At 34.9% G+C, this 11,492-nt stretch overlaps 1 non-coding gene across 1 annotated transcript; it reads right to left on the bottom strand.

Annotated features, from left to right (window-relative positions):
* Window positions 1-1,460: 1,460 nt before the first annotated feature.
* LOC141625148 (small nucleolar RNA R71) lies at window positions 1,461-1,566 on the bottom strand. The gene has a single exon (XR_012534943.1). It is a non-coding gene; the product is annotated as a small nucleolar RNA R71 (small nucleolar RNA).
* Window positions 1,567-11,492: the final 9,926 nt, after the last annotated feature.

Below are 11,492 nucleotides of genomic sequence, written 5' to 3'. Positions count from 1 at the left end.
TGTTTTGTCTGAATTGCTGAAACGAACCTGAAAGTGGTGAAACCGTACTCTTTTCGTCCTATTTAACATGCATATTGAGGAGACGAGAATGTTAGAGCGAGAATTATGCCTTGGAGTGCTTTATATTATTATTGTTGACATCATTAGTAATATGAGTAGCTAATTTCTCTTATGTCGGTATTAGGGAATCCATGGTAGGATTGTGACGATGTAGCGAATAGACTAGATAGTTTACTTGTGAGAACCTGTACCCGTGGCAATTTAATTGTAATACCGACTTAGTTGAGTGCACGCTTCTAAGTTACCTTTAATCTGGTTAAATTTACTCCTGGATCGAAAGATTGGATTAAATAGACCTGCTATGAACAGTAGACTACCCTGACGAGGATGGAAGTTAAGCTAGTGGAATTCTAGGATAGAAAGTGGACCCGAAGGACCTTTCCTGTATGCGTCTCACAGTAGATTGTCTAGGCTATTTGCAGCTGAGTCGATAGATTACCATGGTGAACCGAAATCCTGGCATGCTTTCTCTATTTGATCAACTTATTTATAATTCTCTCCACTTTTATTGCTCTTAATTAATTTCTCTTTCCCTTAATATCCTTATTTGGTTTAGAAATCAATAATCAAACCCCCCATTTTGTGACCTAATAAACGGACCTTTAACAGATATCTTGCCTCCTTGTGGAGATCGACCCTGATTATCACTAGCTTCTTTGTTAGTTTTAATTAGGTTTATTTTTGGTACAAAACGACAGTATCAAATTTTGACGCCGTTGCCGGGGAGGCAATAGCCCTATCTGTTTTTGTTTTCGTTTATTTTTATCAGTCTGAGGGAATTTCTATTCCGTGAGGCAGTTCTCACTTATTTCTTTCAGTGTTGTGTATGCCCAGGTCAAACAGGTCGAAATTAGTTCCAGCTAATCCTGAGCCAGAAAGACTGTTTCGGCATAGACTCCGTCTGCAAAGAGAAATTCGAAAGGAAGACTTGATTACTTTTGAGCCCGAGCTACAACACTTCTTATTTGCAGAAGACCAGTCTTTTGAAGAAGACAATCTCATTTTTGCCAACAAGCCAGTAAAGATGCCTAACATTGCAAGTCACTCAGAGCCCAAAGCATCCTCGATTCCTAAAGGTTTCAATCTCACGACTGAGAACGGTAACACTTTCGATATCCGTCCGTTTTACATAAATCTGGTGGAAATAAATCTGTACCAAGGTGTGGCGGGGGAAGATCCGCGAAAGCATATGGAAGTCTTTACAGAGTATTACTCTACTATTCCCGCTACTAAGGGAGTAACACAAGACAAGATAAAGGAAGTGCTATTTCCTTTTTCTCTGACTGACTCGACCCGTGAGTGGCTGACTGATCTTCACCGGACTGCTGCTTGTATCACCAACCGGGAGACTCTCGCACTTGCCTTCTACAAAAGATACTTCCCTCCACAACTAACTAATCAGCTGAGGGGTAAGATTACTAGTTTCAAGCAGGCAATTGATGAGACTTTCTATGAAGCTTGGTGCCTGTTCAAGAAGTTGGTGAGGTCTCTTCCTCACCATGGTTTTGATCAGTGGTTTTTGTGAAACCAGTTCTACAATGGGTTATACGATGACCACAGTGCTATACTTGATGCCTCATCCAACGGGAGATTTCAAAAGAACATTGATGATGATAAAGGATATGGCATTATTGAGGAGATGAAAACCCATTGTGCTGAATATGGGAACCCACGGGACGGTATTCGAATGGTCCATTCGGGTGATAAGGCAGTCGTGGCTCAGCTGGAAGCCATGAATGCTCGGTTTGATAAATTAGAGCTGCAATCAGCTGGAGATCAACATCTGGTTCATCTGTTTACTAGACAGGGGACTGTCACTTGTGAGAGGTGTGGAAACAATGACGGTCATACTGCTATTGACTGTCTGACTGAGATGGAACAAGTCTTTGCCATTCAGCAATATAGGCAAGGAGGAGGTGTTAGGTTATTTACCTATTATTAGACTCCTCTAATAGTGAACTAATTAACTTGCTAATTATTTGTTCTTTAGATCTAGTGCATACATAACAAAAGGAAATACTATAAGAAAACAATGTCCCTTACATTGTAAATTTCGGATTTGTGGGCACAAGTAAGGTCTCCTACCTTCACTTGTTATTGAGCTTTAATGAATATAAGGATGATCCTACGAAGACTTCAAGTATAGAAATCCTCCTTAGATTGCACCCAAGACTTACCCTTAAACTAGTATACTAATTAACTAGATTATTATACTAGTACCCTTAAAATGATTCTAATATTATTTCTACTACTACACTAGTAATCTTATTGTGATATAAGAATGGATGAACAAATGCTTGTGAATCTCAAAAACTTGTTTGAGAAAACTAGAGAGAAGTATAAGAAAGTATTTTGCATGTAGATGTGAATGAATATGAGTAGTGGTAAAAAATGAGACCAAAAGTTCTCTTAAAGAGGAGGTGTGGCCGGGTAGGGTGTGTCCAAAAGGGCGTCTTACTTTCCTCTTTTTGTCTTCACAAGAATAGGATGTGTAAGATGTGTAAGAATAGGTCTAAGGCTAGTTGTAGATAGGCATCATCATACCATTTTATCAAATAAAATTAAACAACCAAAAACCCACTAACACACCCTCCATTTCGGTCCAACCTCCATAATAAGGACTACCAATTTATTTTGTCAATTTGTCATTTGTCACACAATATGTCACATGTAGTATTTCACTTGTTATTAATTAATTTAATGCATATTTATCATATAAATATCATTTTATAAATTAATTAAATTACATACAACAAATTGACTAGTGATACTTGATTACATAAATAAAATGGGTCATAAAATTATAATTCACAACATCTTGCAATTATAATCAACCATTCATTCTTATCTCTATTGTTTCTCAAAAAATAAGCAACTTTAGTAATAAAGCATTTTTATTACCAAAATAAATCTTATTTAATCCCATTACAATAAGATATGAATATTCTCTATCACAAGTAAACTGTTCAATTTTTAAGGAATTGATTACCTTGTATCGTCATACAATTAATCAATTTATCCATTAAGGGAATTGTCCTTTACGTGTGACCTTAAGGGATCAACTGACCACCACCGTCACACGACAGTAATGTTAAACTGTAGTCAGCCAATCATTAGCGATTAATGACGATTAGTTGATTATATAATAAATAATCCCTCACGTATTCTTAATATGAGATTTAGTTATGATATTTAAATCATGTGATCGCACTATTGCTGAGGACACATTTTTCAACAATCTCCCACTTGTCCGAGACAAGTGTGCGTCACCAATTCTCTTGTCCTATTACAATCACCCACTCAATGCAAGGTGTCTTGCAGGTCGTACTTACACTTGATCATATCTTGAGTGGTTTCCTCGATCTGGAGAGTAACTGTCTGACCGGAATTATCTACCATAGATACCTTCCGAGCGTGGCCACGCATTTCCAGTTAACTACTCCTTGAGTGGCCTTGAGATTTCAAACAATCCTGACAAGGGGTGGACAATTCTTATCGCACTATTCCCTTTGTTCAGCCACAGTTCATCATAACCCAAAATATACCCAGTTTGACCTCATTTACGAAGTCGTAGAGTATAAATCAAAGCTAATCAGAAATTTGCGCTAACTTGGGCGAATAGTCTTAAGTCAAAATAATTGACTCATAAGAATACTATAGTAGCTCTTGCCACGTCCAGGCTTTATGAATTACCGGAACTCTATAAGCGGTCACTGCCCGACATAGTGTCCCATACAGTCTGTCTATGTGATCGACTAGTCATCCCATATGACTCTATGGCACTTGAACTTGCCATCAATCGCATCACACTCTAGTCACTTCGAGACGTCACCTCATATAAGCAACTAGGGACGAATACCATGTCAATCCAGTTCACTTTAATGGGATTCAATTTTTTCTCAACAACCCATTTGGATTTAACAAAGTAATGGGTGAGTTTAATAAAACTCAAACGATAAATGCAATTATCACATATAAATAGTTAATACACTATTACTACTTCATATCCCATAATCTTTAGTGTATTATTAACACTAATTTAAATGCAATAAAAGCTTGGTAAATAGATATACCCTATGTCCATATATTCCAACTCTGTCAATTGCTATTTCCTTCTATTCAATGTTATTTCTAATAATTTGAATTTATCTCTAAGCATTTGTCTAGTCCTCTTACCAGACTTGGGCTCTTTAACTTGAAAGATGCTCCCACTGTTATCGCATAACTTGTGATAAAGTCATTTGTAGAGGAATTCACTTTTAATCCCTACGTTGATCATTTTATCACAATTTACTTAGATTCCTTTTGTAGAATTTGCAATGATCAAAACTAAAACACTTCTTTAGTTTCTTACTCCTTAGTCAATAAAGTAGTCTAGGATTTTGACAAATCCTTTTCAGTTTAGAAACTAAAATTTGTGCAACCCTTCAACACTAAACTTAGTTTGTCATCCAAACATATGAACAAGTCTTCAATTGTCCTTTAAGACTTTCACAAGACCATCTTATGAATTAACTTGTTATTGACTTATCATGCTTCTAGCATATGGTTCATCACAGCATGTGCGTCTGTTGGCATACATGATCGTTCTAATGGCGGAAACATTAGCAATCGATTACATGTGATCAACAACTTAATAGGTTTAGTGAATGACTATAACTCCATCATAGTATTTCCACTTCTATCAACATGAATAGCCTATTTTAACCATGTTGATGTACAACAGATATGAAAGATCTTATCCTCATAAGACTCTCAACTCGATGCCAATATTCTCTCTCATAGATTCAAAATCTAGAATACTTTGCATCCTTTTCAAAGTCTCGAATCACTCTTTCACAGAAGAGAGCATTGGTACATTATTCTCAATAAGTAATATGTTTATCAACATATAAGACATGGAGAAACAATTTCAGCTCCCACTTAACTTCATGTATAATCACGATTCTTCAATCATGTGAATGAAACCATTCACTATTATAACATGAAAAGTATAATCCTTTAATGCTTGCTTAAGACCATTCTAGGATCACTTAAGAAAGCTACCCATAAGATGTTAGGATTCTTAGATCTTTATCTAAGGTTTTGTGTTCCAAACACATCCTTCTCTAAATTCCCATTTTAGAAAAGCGAATTTTTATTTCTCACTCTTCATTAAAATGATGTGCAGCAGATCGTAACATAATTAATCTTAATCAACATCTTTATGTCAATCTTATGCATTTGAGTACTCTAAAGCTCTATTTATCTTTAAAGAAACCCTTGCTTTAAGGTAAATCTACTCTTGAGTAACAATTTTCGGATTGTAATGCTTCGGCTCGTATGTAACAAGGTCATGATACTATCACTTTCACAAAGTAATATTTTTAAACAATAAGACATGTGCGATAAACTCCCACTGAACTATGCCCCCACTCTATAGTTTCATTACTTTCACAAAGTAACACTATAGGACATGTTTGTAACGATCCAATCTACTCCCACTCTATCTTTCAGAAATACATCTATCTTCTTGAGAGATAGCTTTATGAGTTACAAACATATATATGGTGGAATTTTAGGAATTTATCTAGACTATGTATTAGCTTTCAAAAGGCCATCGCTAACATGGCAGGTTGATTCATGTAATATACGAGTCTTATCCATGTCATCTGTTTAATAGACTCTCTATTCTAGGTATCTCATGGTTGACCATCAGTTTAGAATAATGTGTCCGTATTGTATCGTAAATTCCCTACTTTATGAGTTCAATAGCTTATCACAACTTTATAATTGTACTTACATAAGTAAGTTGTTACATTTAGTAACAATGACATAAGGAGAATCAAATTCATAGCTTATGAACATATAATGATCTAATCATCATAATCGTCTATTTTATCAATTTAAGTTGTCTATCTAATGTTTCACTATGCAAGTAATTTATGATGATGATTTTAGAACAAGTGATAAAACAAGTGATTTGGGTTGAAAAACAAGCCACAAATATCCAAAGCACAACAATTGTTTAAAGGATTACAAACCAATTTCCAAGTCACACAAGGAAATCAAAATAGTTCTAAAAACATCAAATACATTATAAAATTAAAGACAAAGCAAATTAAAGCCAAGCTTCCATTGATCCATCACCACGGTTGGCTACTCTAGCTTCCCACATGATCCTCTAGGCTTGCTTCTCCTTGCCTTTGTCCTTGCTAGGAGCCCCTATTTACAATAAAAAGGGTAATCATCACAACTTGTATCATCATACCAAGGTTGAGATTGAAACATAAAAGATAGGGATAGTCATATACCTACTGGAATAACCTTTCCAGCTTTGATGTCGCCAAGATATTTGGAACAGTTTCTCTTCCAATGCCCAACACCACAACAGTAGTGGCACTTGTGCCCAGAGGAGGCACTGCACTTGGGCTTGGAGGAGCTTGCTTCATAAGTCCTAGCTTTTTTCCTGTTGGGAGTTTGCTTCTTTTCCTTTTTCCCGCCTTACTTGAAGGTTCCCTTGCTCTTATGATTGACATTGAGCACATCTTTGGAGGTGCTAACACTTAGCCCCATGTCCCTTTCGGCTTGCACAAGCATTTTGTGCAACTCATCAAGGGAAACTTTCTTATCTTGCATATTAAAATTCACCCAGAATTGAACATATGCTTTGATTTTGTTGAGGGAATGAAGAATTCGATCAATTACGAGTTCATCGGGAACTTCCACCTTATGCATTTTCAAGGTCTCAACATGCTCCATCAACTTGAGCGCATGAGGGCTAACTTTTTGGCCCTCCTTAATGTTTAGATCAAAGAAAGCGGAAGCCGCTTCATATTGTATGACCCTAGGAGCTCGTGAAAACATATTCACTAGCTTTATGTAGATCTCATGAGCGGTGCTAATATTTATAGCACCTCTTTGGAGTTCGGCCTCCATAGCAAAGATCAATACATTTTTTATCGCGGCCGACTCCTTTTGGTAAACCTCATAGGCTTGCCTAGCGGCGGCGGTGGACCTAGCATTAGGTTTGGTAGGAGATGCCTCGGTAAGGTAACGAAACTTGTCGTCACCCTCCGCGGCTAAGCAAAGTTGCGCATCCCAATCGGCGAAATTGGACCCATTCTTTTCTAACTTACAACGGTCCATGAAGGATCGGAGCCATGATACATTGTTGAGCGTGTTGGAGCTAGTGGTTGCGGATGTGATTGGAGTTGCCATTGCGATTGATAAAACGATTTTGACTACAAAATACGAAGTGAAAGAATTAATTAACATCTATCGTTTTGATAATACTCGTAAATATAACTACAAGTATTTAAGCATCTATGTAGTGACCTCCACCCAACTAACATAAATGATTCCGAGATCCAAATTCATATTAATACGGGTACGGTGAGCCGAGTCATCCCTTATTAATATAACTCGGTGGATTAACCTCTTAATCGATTCTACTTTTAGAACTCTCGGTTGATAAAAATTACTCTAATTTTCATCTTTAGCCTGGAACACATGCGACTACGGTCACGAATACTTCCGTTGAGCTCAATCCAAATTTCGATGTAATAACATTTTATTACCCACTTACCCAACGTAACAAGGTTTGTATTACGGTGAAGCCGGCTTAACTCCCTTAAGAAATTGGGATTCATGGTTTCTACTATTTGGTAAGGCTATTTCTCAATTATTATATGTGAGAGGTCTTGTCAATTTATTATCTATCACGTTTTATGTGAACTAAAGCGGTGAACTACGATAATTTTAATTGACACGGTCGATGACTCGATATGATATACATGTGTTGTTGTGGCGATTTGGCAATGCATGTAACATATTAAAAGAAATGCAAAGCGATAATAAAATTACTAGTATGGCCTTCCTAAAAATAGAAAATCAAATAATCTATTACATATTCGGAAACCAACTTCTTTGGTCCCTTGAATCTTCAAGTGGCACGCCACCCAAGAATACCGTCTTCGTCGGATCACCTTTCCGAATGGCACCGTCTTGAAGAAGCTCCATAATTTCAAATAATAATAAAAATACAAAACTATTCCTATTATACATTTGGAAAATGGAAATATTAATGAAATAAAAGTGATACGAGATCACATTAAATTACAACCGAATCAATAATCCCTTTCATTACGGGTAATATCGATTAAAACTAAGGCCATACTAAGACAAAATTACATAATTCAAAATTATATAAATAAAAGACATTCAACAATTGAAATATGCAGCATTATAATATGTACCTATCATGCCAAATTATGTGCCAAATCGCCCTATTTAACTTGTATCGTTTATATAATCCGGTTTTATGGAAATGCGTGATCGTAACTTCTTAAAATCACAAATTAACACTTAAATCACATCTAAGCTCAAGTTAATTATCCTAACATTTTTTAGGACTAAAAAATTAGTCATCACTCAATTTTTGACAATAATTCAACTTGATTTATTTTTATGCTCATTTTTTACCTTAAAACCATAATATATATGAAATAAATCCAAATTAAATCATAAAAATTTTAAAATTTGAATTTTAAATTTTTAATCATTCTGGAATAATTCCAAGACACTCATAATGTAAAAAATCATGGTTAAAATTTCCAAATTAATTTTGAGAAAATATAGTTGCATTTTATCGGTTTTATCTTATAAAACATCTAAAGTATCCAAAATTAATACAATCAACTTTACAACCTTAGATATAATCAATGGGATACTTATGCAATCTAAAATAATTTTCTCATGCCATGCAAATCGTTTTAGCTATTTATGCTAAAAGAGTCACTATTTATGCCATTTTTACTCTACAAATTCATAAATCATGCATAAAGAGATAATTTAATCTCGAAATTTACATACACTCTATAAATTATGCATGTGACAACATATTAAAATCTCATGGCCTAATTCGAAATTTAACTATTTGTAACCATTTTACATCTTTTAATCCATTTTTATCTCATAAAAATCATAAATCATGCAATATTAATCCAATTAATACGATATTTTACACACAACTTGTAAAATATGCATGTGAGGTCATATAAAATTTTCAAGGTCAGAAACTTAGTTTAACTGTTTTTAGCATTTTAATTCCCATTTTAGTCATAAAAATGTAATAAAGTGACAAAAAATCCTTAAAATGAGCAATAAATTTCCATAAATCATAAAAATGACCTAAAACCATTTTAGGACCAGAATATATAACATGCATGATGATTTCATGGCTTATACTTATAAATCACAAATTGTTAGTTTTATATGTTAACTTTTTAACTCGTAAAAACAATAACTGATTATGCATGCAACATCCTTATGCTCTGATACCACTTGTTAGGTTTATTTACCTATTATTAAACTCCTCTAATAGTTAACTAATTAACTTGTTAATTATTTGTTCTTTAGATCTAGTTCATGCATAACAAAAGGAATGATTTATAAGAAAACAATGTCCCTTACATTGTAAATTTCGGATTTGTGGGCTCAAGTAAGGTCTCCTACCTTCACTTGTTCTTGAGCTATAATGAATATAAGGATGATCCTCAAAAGACTCCAAGTATAGAAATCCTCCTTAGATTGCACCCAAGACTTACTCTTAAACTAGTATACTAATTAACTAGATTATTATACTAGTACCCTTAAAATGATTCTAATATTGTTACTATTACTACACTAGTAATCTTATTATGATATTAGAATGGATGAACAAATGCTTGTGAATCTCAAAAACTTGTTTGAGAAAACTAGAGAGAAGTATAAGCAAGTATTTTGCATGTATATGTGAATGAATATGAGTAGTGGTAAAAAATGAGAACAAAAGTTCTCTTAAAGAGGATGTGTGGTCGGGTAGGGTGTGTCCAAAAGGGAATCAGTTTCCTCTTTTTGTCTTCACAAGAATAGGATGTGTAAGATGTGTAAGAATAGGTCTAAGGCTAGTTGTAGGTAGGCATCATCATACCATTTTATCAAATAAAATAAAACAACCAAAAACCCACCAACACACCCTCCATTTCGGTCCAACCTCCATAATAAGAACTACCATTTTATTTTATCAATTTGTCGTTTGTCACACAATATGTCACATGTAGTATTTCACATGTTATTAATTAATTTAATGCATATTTATCACATAAATATCATTTTATAAATTAATTAAATTACATACAACAAATTGACTAGTGATACATGATTACATAAATAAAATGGGTCATAAAATTATAATTCACATCATCTTGAAATTATAATCAACCATTCATTCTTATCTCTATTGTTTCTCAAAAAATAAGCAATTTTAGTAATAAAGCATTTTTATTACCAAAATAAATCTTATTTAATCCCACTACAATAAGATACAAATATTTTCTATCATAAGTAAACTAATCAATTTTTAATAAATTGATTTCCTTTTATCGTTATACAATTAATCAATTTATCCATTAACGAAATTGTCCTTTTGGTGTGACCTTAAGGGATCAACTGACCACCACCGTCACACGACAGTCATGTCAAACTCTAGTCAGCCAATCATTACCGATTAATGACGATCAGTTGATTATATAATAAATCATCCCTCACGTATTCTTAATATGAGATTTAATTATGATATTTAAATCATGTGATCGCACTATTGTTGAGGACACATTTTCCAACAGGAGGTTCCTATTACAATAATCAAGGGGCAGTCCATCCCAATTTGAGGTGGACAAGTCAGAATGTTCTCAATCCCACTCCTCTATCAGAGCAGCTGCAACCTTATGTCCCTCCTCAGAAGGCTCAACAAGGCTTCCAAAAGTCTCCTTCTTTTCCTCCACCGAACCAAGGAGCATCATCTTCTAGTGGGGTAAGTGAAATGGGTGAGTTAAAGTCGATGATTCAATCATTGACTAAGCAGCTGCAACTAAGTGACCAACAAAAGGAAGCATCCATTAAGTCACTTGAAACTCAAGTTGCTCAACTCGCCGCCAATCAGTCCACGAGGAAACCGGGTCATTTGCCATATCAATCTGAGAAGAACCCGCACGAGACGGTAAACTTGAAAAATTTGCGGAGTGGTCGTTCTTATGAAGGACCAAAATTATCTACTTTAGATGACATATCAGACCAGAGGGAAGCTGTTATTGATGATGAACATGCGTATAATGCTGAAACTATGCCTAGCACAAAGAATATACTTGATCGACTGATTTCAGGTGGTCGATCGAGTAGAAATGATGCTGAAATTACTCGATCGAAAAGAATTGTTGGTCGATCGAGTAGTTTGGATAATCAAGGCATCGATCGAGTAAAAATATTGAAGAATCTATTCGATCGAGTGGAAATGTGCCTCGATCGAACACTGTTGCTATTAAGGAACTCGATCGAGAGACTGATAATGCTCGATCGAGTGAAATATCACCAGGAAGGACTCGATCGAGAGGTAAAAAGACTCGATCGAGTGA

This window comes from Silene latifolia, chromosome X, assembly GCF_048544455.1.
Source record: "Silene latifolia isolate original U9 population chromosome X, ASM4854445v1, whole genome shotgun sequence".
Taxonomy (NCBI): Eukaryota; Viridiplantae; Streptophyta; class Magnoliopsida; order Caryophyllales; family Caryophyllaceae; genus Silene; species Silene latifolia.
This window is presented reverse-complemented; position numbering and strand designations above follow the sequence as displayed.